The following is a 16076-nucleotide window of genomic DNA, read 5'->3' as shown; positions in this document are numbered from 1 at the left end:
CTGACTGCAAGAATTGAGGTGCTGTGGAAGTCAGCACGTGTGGGGTTCCTCCCACTAGCACGGCTGAGGGCTTGGAGTGTGTGAACTGAGGTGCACTGATGGAGCTGTGCCCGAGGTCCCAGTACTGGAACAGCAGAGTGTACTGACTGTAAGAACTGAGGTGCTCTGGCAGACAGCGTGTGTGGGGTTCTGGCACTGGCACGGCTGAGGGCTTTGAATGTGTGAACTGAGGTGCACTGATGGAGCTGTGCCCGAGGTCCCAGTAATGGAATAGCAGAGTGTACTGACTGCAAGAACTGAGGTGCTCTGGCAGACAGCGCATGTGGTGGTCATGACACTAGCACAGCTGAGGGCTTGGAGTGTATAAACTGAGGTGCACTGATGGAGCTGCGCCCAAGGACCCAGTACTGGAGCAGTGGATTGTACTGACTGCAAGAAGTCAGCGCGTGTGGGGTTCCTGGCACTGGCACAGCTGAGGGCTTGGATTGTGTGGACTGAGATGCACTGATGGAGCTGTGCCCGAGGTCCCAGTACTGGAGCAGCAGAGTGTATTGACTGCAAGAACTGAGGTGCTGTGGAAGTCAGTGCATGTGGGGTCCCTGGCACGGCTGAGAGCTTGGATTGTGTGAACTGAGGTGCACTGATGGAGCTGCGAGTGGGATCCCAGTATGGATCAGAAGTGGGCACTGTCTCTAAGAGTTGCGGAGCCCTGGTAGAGCTGGGTGCCAAGGCTATAAGCAATTACAAGGGATCCTCGGCCCTTGCTCTCAGCACACAGGCAGGCACACTTGGTGAAGAAAATCCAAGCCAAGGAAGGGAGGGAGCCAGGCAGCTGAGAGCGGGGTGCAGGGAGCCCACAAAGACCAAATGTGACCAAGATAAAGCCTGATTTATAGCCTTGTTTACAACTAAGCTCAGAGCAAATTAATAGGGAAGCTTCACTGGACAGGAGCAGGAAACAAAGTAAAAGAAGTCCCCTACAAACCAGATGAACAGGACAACGCGTAATTATACAGTAGTTGGTCCCTGCTCTCACACAGAAGAAGGAGGGACAAAGATGCATGACTGACCACTAGCAAGCAAGGATTTTTAAATGACACTGAAACTAACAAATGAAATAGCTGGAAGCCCTCAGAAGAAGTATACTTAACAGTATATAAGAGGTCGTACGCGTACACTCAACCTCAGCACATGAGTGGCGCGGGATGCAGTCCAGGATGGTTGTAGATTCTCAAGAGGTGGGTTTCAGGGCCGTTCCAGGGATGAAGGAACAAGAGTGAGGTGCAAGGGGGGTCGTGCTGGAGTCTCTGTCCATGTGCCAAGAAGACCTGGTGACTGCTGAGATCTGATAAAACCTCGCAGATCCGTCCCTTCAGCCCCTCATGCACCCTGCTTGTCACATAATGTAGTTTAACACTATATATGCCAATACTGTGTTGGAAAATCTGTTCCCACCTCCATTTCCCCAAATCTTACTGGCCAAGCTTCGCCCCTGTCAACAGTGGTAATAAACATGGGCGTAGCTTGGGCAGTAAGATGAGGGGGGCTTTCGATTTTCCAAGAATCAGGTGGCATTTAATGTTTAAATGCATTATAGGACAAGCGGGTGCATGAGAGGGGCCTGAGGGGCAGCGGAATCGCAGAAAAATGCAGATTAGTAGAAATACTGAGACAGAAACAACAATGTTTTGTAAAATAAACCAATACGTTTGAGAGTCTCTCTCTCTCTCATTCACTCATTCATTCATTGCTGGTATCATCCGACTGACATCTCACACTGAAAGCAGCTGTACCCAACTTTTTATCAGAAAATACATTTATTGGGGGTGTACCCCAGACACCCCCACGTATAGCGTATTACACTCTACAAGGATGTGTGTGTACGTGTTTTTACATATGTAGTCGCTGCTGCCTGCATAGGTAGAGTCAGCCTCCAGTTGTAGGTTGAATACACTTTCCCACTCCCCACTATCTGAAGGCCTCCCACAAACGTGTGCACAGCCCCCTCGGTCAATGGCCCGCTTGTCCTCCGAGGTCTGCCCGCTGCAGACGTGGGCTTGACTTTCCCAGGTCCCCGCAGTCGTGAGCTATTCACGGAGACAGAGGGGCCATTTTCTCTCCGCACTCCAAGGTGACCCTGGGAGGATGCACGCGGAATGAGCCCTTCATTCATGGTCGGGCAGCGCCGTGACTCACAAGTGGCTACACTTCCTGTGGCCTCCATGGCGATGAATGGGTACCGGTGCCCGCCCGGCAGCAGAGCCCAGGGGATGGGTAGTGTGGCGGGTGGGGGGGGTGATGTGTCTCCGGGCAAGGGGACCCACCACTGAGTCTACAGCTCTGCTCCAACTGTACACGTTTTATAAATAAATCCAGGATTTGTAAGGCACACAGTGAGGGCCTCAAGGCGCTTAATTGTAGGCAGAGAGATTTAGGGCCTGATTTCGAGTTTGCGGAGGGGGTTTCTCCATCACAAACTATTCCATTAAAGACTATGGAACCCGCACCGGGTTCCCCCAGCTCCCAAGTCAGCTCAGGCAGTTGCGCCCCCCTCTCCCTATCAAGATATATCATCAAATCTTGGATGTCACCAATGGCCACATTTTATAAACGTTACTAATAACAAGGAAGTCAAACAAAAAGAGTGGACTGTGCCACCACTCGCCCTTCTAAAAGTACATGGGCGTGCTTAAAGGAGTTGCAGCCTCGAGGCACTAGCCCCCTACTGCTTATTTAAATATTCTGTCCTCTCTGTAGACTTTCACGTAGGAAGCTGAGGGCCGAGCACCCAAGTGTGGCCTGCTTCATCATGGGGTTTGCCCCAAATAGCCCTGTGAGGTCATCGACCACCTGCTGTGAGGATTGATAACCGATCAGTCATTCACTGCTTCACACTCCCAAACGTATCAGCATCAGCTTTTGAACAGAAACCTGCACAAAACCACAATTTATTGCTAATGCTCCCCACTTTCATCAAGGTGGAAGCTTCCTCTGGTCCAGAGAGCACCTATCTACACGCCCCGTGGGAGGTACATGGTTCATGGCCACATGCAGACCTGCCAGAGAACTGCTGCGTGCTCGTTGTAGAAGAAGAAACAGCACTTCAAGGTCATACAATAACCATTCTTGCAACCATGTGATCTCGTGAGGTCATCTGCTGGGCGATAGTGGAATTGCAGCATGTCACCCATCTGATCTTGTGAGGACATCTGCTGGGTGCTAGTGGAACTGTAGCCATATTGTATTTCCTCCAGGCAATATCAATGAAGCCGTCTAGTGGCTGAAAGTGGATTTGCAGGCTTTTCTTTTCATGGAAATCTCTCTGATAACGTTGGTTAGGCTAGGCAGAAGAAGTAGGTTTCACATCCCAGCTTATTTCTGTGAGGTCATCTATTGGCTATGAGTGGAATTCAGCAGGTCATCTGCATGTTATCTCTGGTAGGGCACCTGCTGACTACCAGTGGAACTGCAGTAGGTCATCTGCATATTCTACATGGGATGACACCTGCTGGTTACCAGGGGAACTGCAGCAGGTCATCTGCATGTTATCTCTGTGAAGACACCTGCTGGCTACCAGTAGAACTGCAACAAGTCATCCCTACATGATCTCTGGGAGGACCCCTGCTGGCTACCAGTGGAACTGCAGCAAGTCATCTGCATGTTATGTCAGCGAGGACCCCAGCTAGCTGCGAGTGGATCTGCAGCAAGTCATCTGCATGTTATCTCAGCGAGGACACCCGCTAGCTGCCAGTGGATATGCAGCAGGTCATCTCCACATGATCCCTGGTAGGACACCTGCGGGCTACTGGTGGAACGCCGGTCATCTGCATGTTATCTCTAGGAGAGCACCTGATGGCTACTGGTGAAACTGCAGCAGGTCAGGCTACTGGTGGAACTGCAGCAGGTCATCTCCACATGATATTTGGGAGGACACCTGCTGGCTACTAGTGAAACTGCAGCAGGTCACCTGCATGTTATCTCCGGAGGACACCTGCTGGATACCAGTGAAACTGCAGCAGGTCACCTGCATGTTATCCCTGCGAGGACACCTGCTGGATCCCAGTGGAAGTGCAGCAGGTCATCTGCATGTTAGATCTGGGAGGACACTTTGTGGCTACCAATGGAACTGAAGCAAGTCATCTCCACATGGTCTCTGCGAGGACACCTGCTGGATACCAGTGGAACTGCAGCAGGTCATCTGCATGTTATCTCTTCGAGGACCTGCTGGATACCAGTGCAACTGCAGCAGGTCATCTGCATGTTATCTCTGCGAGGACACCTGCTGGATACCAGTGGAACTGCAGCAGGTCATCTGCATGTTATCTCTGCGAGGACACCTGCTGGATAGCAGTGCAACTGCAGCAGGTCATCTGCATGTTATCTCTGCGAGGACACCTGCTGGATACCAGTGGAACTGGAGCAGGTCATCTGCATGTTATCTCTGCGAGGACACCTGCTGGATACCAGTGCAACTGCAGCAGGTCATCTGCATGTTATCTCTGCGAGGACACCTGCTGGGTACCAGTGGAACTGCAGCAGGTCATCTGCATGTTATCTCTGCGAGGACACCTGCTGGATACCAGTGGATGTGCAGCAGGTCATCTGCATGTTATCTCTGCGAGGACACCTGCTGGATACCAGTGCAACTGCAGCAGGTCATCTGCATGTTAGCCCTAGGGGGACACTTGCTGGCAACAAGTAGAACTGAAGCATGTAACCTGTATGTTATTTCCGGGAGGACACCTGCTGGGTACCAGTGGAACTGCAGCAGGTAATCTGCATGTTATCTCTGCGAGGACACCTGCTGGGTACCAGTGGAACTGCAGCAGGTCATCTGCATGTTATCTCTGCGAGGACACCTGCTGGACATCAGTGGATGTGCAGCAGGTCATCTGCATGTTAGCCCTGGGAGGACACTTTGTGGCTACCAGTGGAACTGCAGCAAGTCATCTTCATGTTAGCCCTAGGAGGACACCTGCTGGCTACAAGTGGTACTGCAGCCTGTAACCTGTATGTTATCTCTGGGAGGACACCTGCTGGATACCAGTGGAACTGCAGCAGGTCATCTGCATGTTAGACCTGGGAGGACATCTGCTGGATACCAGTGGAACTGCAGCTTTTCAAATTTATCTAGCCATAATCCATAACACTAGACTTATTACCATCTGTGAGATGGGGTGTGAGGTTGTGAGATAAGTACTTGGTGGCGCTGATTGGCTCATTACCTTAATACCTTCTCAAATTAGGTTTTTGTCAGACAATGCAGAGTGGGCATTTAGGATTCGAGACCGGCTGCTGCTTTCATGTCCACACTCCACCGGGCACCGTACTGTGGTTACTGATTAAAATGCTGCTATGCGCCAGGGGGTGTCCAGCAACAAATATCTGTAAATAATCTGTGGCTTTGGCAGCCCTCCTGCTCCTAAGGTGTCTGCGTACAAAGGACAAGCACTACATGTTGAAAGCTCAGCACCGCCTCGTGCACAAAGCCCCCCTACATCAGAGCGGATTACCCTCTGTGTGTGATGGGGGCAGGTTGGGGACTCGAACACTGCTCTCTGCAGCAGAACTAATCCCTTTGTGGCCCACAGGAGCCTGGCAGCGAGGGCCTGGAGGAGTGAAGCAGGGTGCCCTCTAATCCTGAGCGGGAAGTGCACGGATTCCTGCCTCCTGAAGGCCCCGGGCTGGAAACATAAGCCCTGGACAATGCAGAGCTGTTGTGGCAAGCCTGCAACAAAATCCGAGGATAAGAACATTTACCCAGTGTGCTGCATGGGGGACTGTCCTGGTGGGAAACAGGAAGAATTCCTTGACACATGAGTGCCTCTGAAAGGCCCGTAGGGCTGGGGCAGAGTCGGGGACATGCCAGGCGCCAGCTACCAATGGCCTTGCTGACCCACAATGAATATCCACGAGGTAAATTTACATATAATGCATTTCAGTGGGGGATTATGTGCATTTTTGACATCCTGAAACCTGATAGGCCTTTACTTTGCAACAGGTTGACTAGTCCGTGCTTAGCTCGGGGCTGCTGGGGCATTCCCTCTAGTCCACGTGGTCTCTGAGAGGACTACATGTAATCCATATTTAGTCCCAGGAATTCCAGAAGAAGGACTAGGAACCCCTTGAGATGAACCGCGCCTCGCCTCTGTGACAAGTTGAATCGGTGATCAGCGATTGGGTCTGCAGCCAGGTACCCCTCACTAGTCACTACTGGAGGTCACTGGACAAATACCTCAGTTCAAGGGTTCAAGACAAGGTGAGAGTATCTGATCCAGGAGAAACTGTCACCAAAACCCACTGAGCCCTCACACTGTGCACATCACAAACTCAGTGGTCTGCTGGGGACTACGGCAAGGCTATGTCTTATCCAACTCTATAGTTTTCATTCTATTGACCCCAGAAGGATGAGAAGCTGAATGGTCCCTGACGAGTATTATGCTTGTGACCGGTCTCTGCAGCGTGCGCTCAAACCACTGGGCTAGAGAGCCAAGCAGTCACACACCTCCTGTTGTGACATCCAGACAGGACGTCCTCTCCGGCGACCTTGCGGGGGTGGGGAGGGAGAGGGGGGGGGGGGAGTCTGACCCGTCTGACATTGATCCGCTGCTCCTGATGGGAAACACTCAAGCAAAGGTGGGCGTGTCCAGACCAGCCTGCGCATTGCCACAGCTCCCATCCTGGGCTGCAAACCCCGCGTGCACCCTGCAGGGGGCGCTGTTCCAAAGGGGGTGCTGTGGCATGGAGAGAAGTATCTCTTCTTTTTATTCGCTTTAACTACCAAAGAGATCAAATACCTTGTTACAAGAGGGAGCCAGCGAAGAGCCCCGAACGGGGCAAAACGTGTCAGTGGTTGTTGAACTTCGGCCAGACGTCTGCTCCCGCGGAGGAGTTAAGATCTAGGGGTCAACCTGCCAATGGTGGATCCAACAGATCTGGGCTCCAAATTAAGTTTCCGCCCTTGACTGCGCCGTGTGATCCTCGGCACTTTGATACAACTCCAGGTGAAACAATACAGACACCAACACATCGACTCGCAGAATACCACACACGTACTGGACAGGATAGAGTTAGGATTCAAACCCACGTCTGCTTACCTCGTGGATACCCCGCCAGCTGGTGATTTGGAGGCGACATTGTTTCCGGTCGATGTTTTAAAGTCGGTATTTTGGTACCACACACAGAGGTTTTCAAATCAGCGAGGAGCTGGCACTGCCCACGGAGGGTGGCACCACTCAGAGCTTGCACGGAATGTTCTGGACCATAAACATGGCTGGGCCTTAGCCAACAGTTCTCTGCCGTCTCCTCCCCCGGCCCCTTGGCACAGACCTCGGGCCTGGCATGAGCCCCCTTCACACAGAGGCAGGGAGAGTATTTTAATTCCACCTCCAGGTGCGCAGGATTGCAGTCGCTCTCGGTTCACGCCAGCAGGGACCGCGCAGGTAACTCCACTCCTTCAAAATACATGCGTGCCCCCGCCCCCGGGCCCCCACCCCACACCCGGTTAATGAACCACCAGGGCCGGCAATTATCAAACACAGAAATAACAGCCAGAGGGGACGAGCGCTGTGGTTAACATTCCATGCCAGGCCATCAACAGTCAAGTAGCCGCATTCCATGCCAGGCCATCAAACATTACAAGAGGGAGCCATATTCCATGCCAGGTCATTACCTAATACTGGAGGTAGCCTGGCATTACCTATTACTGGAGGTAGCCACGTTCCATGCCAGGCCATTAACCATCACAGGAGCTAGCTACATTCCGTGCCAGGCCATTAAACATTAGAGGAGGTAGCCACATTCCATGCCAGGCTATTAAACATTACAGGAGGGAGCCATACTCCATGCCAGGTCATTACCTAATACTGGAGGTAGCTTGGCATTACCTATTACTGGAGGTAGCCACATTCCATGCCAGGTCATAACCTAATACTGGAGGTAGCTTGGCATTACCTATCACTGGAGGTATCCACATTCCGTGCCAGGTCATTACCTAGTACTGACTGTAGCCTGGCGTTACCTATTACTGGAGGTAGCCACGTTCCATGCCAGGCCATCAAACATTACACGAGGTAGCCACATTCCATGCCAAGCCATTAACCATCACAGGAGCTAGTCACGTTCCATGCCAAGCCAAGCCATTAACCATCACAGGAGCTAGCCACATTCCGTGCCAGGCCATTAAACATTAGAAGAGGGAGACATATTCCATGCCAGGCCATTACCTTTTACTGGAGGTAGCCACGTTCTATGCCAGGTCATTACCAATTATTAGAGGTAGACACATTCTGAGCCAGGCCATTAAACATTACAGAAGGCAGCCACATTCCATGCCAGGCCATTAAACATTACAGGAGGAAGCCATACTCCATGCCAGGCCATTACCCATCGCTGGAGGTAGCCACATTCCGTGCGAGGTCATTACCTAGAACTGGAGATAGCCACATTCCATGCCAGGCCATTAACCATCACAGGAGGTAGTCACCAGCCGTATTACGAGTTCCATAGGATATAATGGACTCGTAATACGGCTGAACAACTAATTTTAAGGTAAGGTTTTCTTTTTGGTTTTTATGGTTTATTAGTTGTTTAGAATATATATATATATATTAGTTGTTCAGGCAATTGTTATTCAGGCACAATTGTTGTTTAGACAGTAGTTGTTCAGTACTTAGTTGTAGAGACTTTTTAGTTGTTCAGCAGGGGCGGTTTAGGCTATAGTTGTTTAGGACCTAGTTTTTATGTCACATATTCCTGGCTTGAACCTAAAATTACTAAAGGCCTAACGATTGTGCATAACTGGACATCCATCTTGCATACAGTTATACAATTACAAATGTGTACAGAATCACTGTTGGTAAAACAATATTCAACCCTCTCAAGTCTAACAAGAAACTACACAATACCCACCCCCCAGGGTTTGTCAGACTGCGTGACTAACACCAAACCCTTGCCAACGATGGTAATTTGGGAGAATGTAGTGTGATAAGAATCTACTGCTAGAAGCCTAATAACTTTAACAAATGCTTTTCACAATAAACAAGACAGGCCTACTGCCTTTGCCATAACTAATAAGCAAAACAGAACTGTGGCATTTGGAAAACAGTTTCCTGCACACCTGTCAGGCCTATAACTGTTACCATTGGCTTGTCCCTCTAATCGACTTTGGTGTACTATACTGAGGTAAACTTTGCCACAAGGCAATCATCAGGAATACGTCATAAAATTACAAATAGATACAAAGTTACAGTTGGCAAAACAAATAACTATGGTGCCATAAAAAGCTTAACAAGGTTTGTCACAGTACAAATCTTCTATACCCATGATTTTTCAGAGGGCGCAACTAACACCAAGTTTGTTGCCCACTATGGTAATCTGGAAGATTCCCAAATATGTATCTGTAGGCATTAATACAGGGCATAAACAATCCACCCATAAATGCCTATTACCTTTAGCATAGGCTTGTCAAAATAAATGTATTAAGACTATTGCCCTTATCATAACTTTTCATAATGAACACTCAGGCGAATGCCTGTATCATATACTTGTCATAAATAGGGGTGGGTGAAGAATTCTGCTCCGCCGGAGGAGTTCGCAGAGTTTTCACCACTCCGGGGAGTGCGGAGTTAGGAAAAACTCAGTGAAGTGACACGGAGCAGAGTTTTTTCTCTTGCTCGTGCTTGCCAACGTTAAGTTGGTGAGGGTGAGCGAGAGAAATCGCTAAGTTGGCGAGCACGAGATTTCTGAATGCGAGCGGTAGGCCGCAGCCGCTCACGTTGAGAAAGCTGCTGCTCGCGTTGGAGAAGCTGGTGCTCGAGTAGAAAATCTACGTGGGCGGCAAAAAGAAGTTAGCGCCTTCTGGCGCTCCACGTGATGCCGTTCGCACTGATTTTACAGCACAGGAGAAACTTGTGTGCTGAAAATCAGTGCGAACAGCGCACCTTACTCAAACTCCGTCACTCGTGGAACTCCACGTAGCGCGGCAGAGTTTTTTCAGCACTTCATGGAGTTCCGCGTAGCAGAACTCCACCCAGGCACAGTCATAAGCAGCTCAGACCTAATGTGTAAGGCATAAGCTTGCCTATAAGGCTGCCATCAGGTATACAGTAATATTACAGAAAATATATGCAAAGTTACAATTGTCACAACAATATCAAATACCTGTTAAAAGAGCCTATTAAGGATTACCATAGTGCATGTTTTTCTACCCCTGTGGTCTTCTCTGGTAGGGCAGAAACACCAAAACCCTTGCCTACTATGGTAATCCGTGAGATTCTGTGTAACACAATACCAGGCCACAGGATTTAGCACATTTTATTAAAAATCCACCCCTCAAAGATTATTGCATTTAACACATGCTTTTCACAAGTAAGTCCGGCCTACTTACTTTGTCATAACTTTCCATTATAAACAAATCACTTCTAAGGAATCTGATCTACAATTTGCCATTGAACTGTAAGGCCTCTAGCCTTTGGTATTAGTTGACATTACAACCAACGCATAAACGGCAACACATCAGAGTGGGTGACCAAAACCCTTGGCTACTATGGTAATGTGGGAGATTACATGTAATCTAAAACCAGCCTACAGCCTGTCACAGGGTGTAGTGACATCCACTCTTCCAGGCTAACTAGTCTTAACAAACGCTGTTCACAATAAATAAGGCAGGCCTACTGCCTTTGCTATGCCATTACATAATAATCAGACCAGCCCTATGGCATCTGGCAACTTTTTTCCCTGAACACCAATCAGGCCCTGAGGTGTAATCAATGGCCATAACTAGCTGAGGCCTTCCTTACTGAGCATAAGCCTTCCCACAAGGCAACCATGGAGCACACAGTCATCATTCACAAGTCATATAAAATGACACTTGGTAAAACAAAACACTACCTCTGCTAAGAGGGCCTAACCAGTATTCTCACAGAAACAATTGTCGATACCCACCACCGTTCGTCACAGGGGTAACCGGTACCAAAACCCTTGCCTACTATGGTAACCTGTGAGATTTCATGTAACAAAATACCTATCAGCAGGCTTTAAAATAGGGTAAGTACAATCCACCTGTGAATACCTATTTGCTTTAACGTATGCTTTTCGCAATAAATACACCAGGCCTACTGCTTTCTTCATAAGATTCCATAATAAACCGATCAGGCCTATATTATTCATGTTCAGTGGCTTGCCACTATAACCAACACAGACCTGCTGGATCCAGGATAACCTTTGTCACACGCCAGAAAGGACAATGTAAGCATTCTTTTTAGTGGCAGCACACAACCTCAGCCCAATCAAGTCCTCTCCTCAGGGCAACCAACATGTGGGTGGAGCCTAAACCCCTCTTTCCTATTGCCCTTGAAGCTCATTTTTAGTTGATCACATGAAGCCCAGCGGTAGTTGCTATGTCAAGGCAGACCTAAAAATGCATTTGGATTAATGTAACCCTGGACATCCCATGCTGCTCTGGAACACACCACCACACTCTGAAGTCTCCTGTTATTGAAGGGAAGAGGATCTGTGCTGCTGACAGAAGAAAAACAGAGTATATTATCTAGTTATCTAAAACACTTTACCAGTCTCAAGTGCCTGCAGCTGATACTTAGCAGCTGGCTCATGCAGCTGGAAGAACCAACAAAAAGACCCACTCAGCAACCAAATGAACTGCTTAACAACCAAACAACCTGTTCCATAGTGAAAGGACCAGTACCAAAATCAATGCACCCACTACACAACCAAATGACCCACTGCACAACCAAAGGACCCACTACACAACCCAAGGGCCTTCTCCCAAACAAAGGACCCACCTCCAACCAAAGGACCCACATCCAACCAAAGGACCCACTACTCAACCCAAGGGCCTTCTCCCAAACAAAGGACCCACCTCCAACCAAAGGACCCACTTCCAACCAAAGACCCACTACACAACCAAAGTGCTCACTACACAACCAAATGAACTGCTTAACAACCAAACAACCTGTTCCACAGTGAAAGGACCAGTTCCAAAACCAACGCACCCACTGCACAACCAAAGACCCACTACACAACCAAAGGACCCACTACACAACCCAGGGGCCTTCTCCCAAACAAAGGACCCACCTCCAACCAAAGGACCCACTACACACCCAAAAGAACCCACTGACCTGCTCCACAGTCAAAGGACACGTTCCAAAACCAACGCACCCACCTCACAGCCAACTGACCCCTTACACAATCAAAGGACCCACTGACCTGCTCCACAATCGAAGGGCCCGCTACACAATCAAAGGACCTGGTTCCAACCAAAGGACCCACCTCCAAAGAAAAGACCCACTACACACCCAAAAGAACCCACTGACCTGCTACACAGTCGAAAGGCCTGCTAAACAGCCAACGAACACACTGACCTGCTCCACAGTCAAAGAACCCGAAAAATCCAGCAACCAAAGGGCTCACAGCCAAAGGGCTCACAACCAAAGATCCTCCAACCAAAGGGCTCACAACCAAATGGCTCGCAACCAAATGGCTCGCAACCAAATGGCTCGCAAGCAAAGATCCTCCAACCAAAGGGCTCATAAGCAAAGATCCTGCAACCAAAGGACTCACAAGCCAAAGGGATCGCAATCAAGGATCCTGCATTCAAAGAGCTCACAACAGAGGATCCTGCAACCAAACAGCTCGCAACCAAAGGGCTTGAAACCAAAGGGCTCGGAACCAAAGATCCTGCAAACAAAGGGCTCGGAACCAAAGATCCTGCAACCAGAGGGTTCGGAACCAAAGATCCTGCAACCAAAGAGCTCGGAACCAAAGATCCTGCAACCAAAGAGCTCGGAACCAAAGATCCTGCAACCAGAGGGCTCAGAACTAAAAATCCAGCAACCAAAGGGCTCGCAACCAAAGATCATGCAACCAAAGAGCTCACAACCAAAGATCCTGCAACCAAACAGCTCGCAACCAAAGATCATGCAACCAAATGGCTCGGAACCAAAAATATTGCAACCAAACATGCTTCAACCACAGGGCTCGGAACCAAAAATCCAGCAACTAAAGGGCTCAGAACCAAAGGGCTCGGAACCAAAAATCCAGCAACCAAAGGGCTTGCAACCAAAGATCCTACAACCAATGGGCTCAGAACCAAAAATCCAGCAACTAAAGGGCTCACAGCCAAAGGGCTCGCAATCAAAGATCCTGCAACCAAAGGGCTCGCAACCAAACATCCTGCAAAGGTCCTCCAACCAAAGGGCTCACAACCAAAGGGCTTGGAACCAAAGATCCTGCAACAAAAGGGCTCGGAACCAAAGATCCTGCAACCAAAGGGCTCGGAACCAAAGATCCTGCAACCAAAGGGCTCGCAACCAAAGATCCTGCAACCAAAGGGCTCGGAACCAAAGATCCTGCAACCAGAGGGTTCGGAACCAAAGATCCTGCAACCAAAGATACTGCAACCAAAGGGCTTGAAACCAAAGGGCTCACCACCAAAGATCCTGCAACCAAAGGGCTCGGAACCAAAGATCCTGCAACCAAAGGGCTCGGAACCAAAGATCCTGCAACCAAAGGGCTCGCAACCAAAGATCCTGCAACCAAAGGGCTTGCAACCAAAGATCCTGCAACCAAATGGCTTGCAACCAAAGATCCTGCAACCAGAGGGTTCGGAACCAAAGATCCTGCAACCAAAGGGCTTGCAACCAAAGATCCTGCAACCAAAGGGCTCGCAACCAAAGATCCTGCAACCAGAGGGTTCGGAACCAAAGATCCTGCAACCAAAGGGCTCGGAACCAAAGATCCTGCAACCAAAGGGCTCGCAACCAAAGATCCTGCAACCAAAGGGCTCACCACCAAAGATCCTGCAACCAAAGGGCTCGCAACCAAAGATCCTGCAACCAAAGGGCTCGGAACCAAAGATCCTGCAACCAAAGGGCTCGGAACCAAAGATCCTGCAACCAAAGGGCTCGCAACCAAAGATCCTGCAACCAAAGGGCTCGCAACCAAAGATCCTGCAACCAAATGGCTTGCAACCAAAGATCCTGCAACCAGAGGGTTCGGAACCAAAGATCCTGCAACCAAAGGGCTCGGAACCAAAGATCCTGCAACCAAAGGGCTCGCAACCAAAGATCCTGCAACCAGAGGGTTCGGAACCAAAGATCCTGCAACCAAAGGGCTCGCAACCAAAGATCCTGCAACCAAAGGGCTCACCACCAAAGGTCGTGCTCAGCTCTCACTGTTTTGCTCTCCTGCCTCTGCCCTGATTCCTTCCCTATTGTTTCACTAATGTTTTCTTCCAGAGTCCTCATTCATTCCCTGTGCTTCCTCTGCTGTTCCCTCCTTACCCTGCCCTCACTCTTTCTCTTCCCATATTGTGCCCTCGCTCCTTTCTTCTTTCTCCTCTACCCTCAGTCCTTCCCTCCCCCTCCTCTGTCCTCTTTCCTACCCGTTCCTTCCTCTGCCTTCACTCCTCTCCTCTTCTTCCTCAGCCCTCGGTCCTTCTCTCTCCTTCCTCTGCCATCATTCCTTCTCTCTCTCCTTCCTCTGCCCTCATTCCTTCTCTCTCTCCTTCCTCTGCCTTTATTCCTTCCCTCTTCTTCCTCTGCCCTTAGTCCTTCTCTCTCCTTCCTCTGCCCTCATTCCTTCCCTCTCCCTCCTCTACCCTCAGTCCTTCTCTCTCTCCTTCCTCTGCCCTCATTCCTTCCCTCTCCTTCCTCTGCCCTCAGTCCTTCCCTCTTCTTCCTCTGCCCTTAGTCCTTCTCTCTCTCCTTCCCCTGCCCTCAAACACTTCTCTCTTTTCTTCTCCACCCTCATTCTCTCTCTCTCCCTCCATCCCTTGCCCTGAGTCCTTCCCTCTCCCTCCTCTTCCCTCAGTCCTCCTCTCCTCTATTCCTCTGCCCTCAGTCCTTCCCTCTTCTTCCTCTGCCCTTAGTCCTTCTCTCTCTCCTTCCCCTGCCATCAAACACTTCTCTCTCTCTCTCTCTCTCTCTCTCTCTCTCTCTCTCTCTCTCTCTCTCTCTCTCTCTCTCTCTCTCTCTCTCTCTCTCTCTCTCTCTCTCTCTCTCTCTCTCTCTCTCTCTCTCTCTCTCTCTCTCTCTCTCTCTCTCCATCCCTTGCCCTGAGTCCTTCCCTCTCCCTCCTCTTCCCTCAATCCTACTCTCCTCTATTCCTCTGCCCTCAGTCCTTCCCTCTCCCTCAGTTTTTCTCACCCCTTCCCCGGCCGTCAGTCCTCCTCTCTCTCCTTGCTCTGCACTCAGTCCTTCCCTCTCCCCTCACTCCTTCCTCCCTCGGAGCTCACTCTTCCTCCTTTCAGCATGGCAGGCACGCGCAGGCCAGGATTTAAAAGGCTCCCAGTAATGAACAGAGACATCACCGCACGTCCTTGGACGTGACCCCCAGACGGGGCGAGGAGCCGGAATACCAACAAGATGCCCCGGGCCCGACGGTGCGCTGCACGGAGCGCCGGGCGTCGAGGGGATGTAGAACCAGGGGGTCGGGCCCTGAGCCACGGTGGGAGCGTGGGGGGCACGGGAACCCGAGGGAAGGGCGTGCAGAGAAGGAGGAATGGGCACACACAGCGGGAGGGCCGTGCACAGAGAAAGAGAGGGACGTGCACTCAGAGATGGAGGACGTGCACTGAGAGGAAGGGACGTGCACTGAGAGAGGGAGGGCGTGCACAGAGAGAGGGAGGGCGTGCACAGAGAGAGGGAGGGCGTGCACAGAGAAAGGGAGGGCGTGCACAGAGAGAGGGAGGGACGTGCACAGAGAGAGGGAGGGACGTGCACTGAGAGGAAGGGACGTGCACTGAGAGAGGGAGGGCGTGCACACAGAGAGGGAGGGCGTGCACACAGAGAGGGAGGGCGTGCACACAGAGAGGGAGGGACGTGCACTCAGAGAGGGAGGGACGTGCACTAAGAGGGAAGGCCGTACACAGAGAGAGGGAGGGCCGTACACAGAGAGAGGGAGGGCCGTGCACAGAGAGAGGGGGGACGTGCACTGAGAGGGAGGGACGTGCACCGAGAGAGGGAGGGCGTGCACACAGAGAGGGAGGGACGTGCACAGAGAAGGAGGAATGTGCACACACAGAGGGAGGGACGTGCACCGAGAGAGGGAGGGCGTGC

At 50.7% G+C, this 16076-nt stretch overlaps 1 protein-coding gene across 2 annotated transcripts in view; it reads right to left on the bottom strand.

Annotated features, from left to right (window-relative positions):
- The window catches only part of PLXNB1 (plexin B1), a 363371-nt gene that overhangs the window by 265387 nt on the left and 81908 nt on the right, over positions 1-16076 (bottom strand). The gene's annotated exons all lie outside the window — the stretch shown is intronic.

Source organism: Pleurodeles waltl, chromosome 9, assembly GCF_031143425.1.
Source record: "Pleurodeles waltl isolate 20211129_DDA chromosome 9, aPleWal1.hap1.20221129, whole genome shotgun sequence".
NCBI classification, from domain to species: domain Eukaryota; kingdom Metazoa; phylum Chordata; class Amphibia; order Caudata; family Salamandridae; genus Pleurodeles; species Pleurodeles waltl.
The sequence above is the reverse complement of the archived record's forward strand: the minus strand, read 5'-3'. Positions and strand labels throughout refer to the sequence as shown.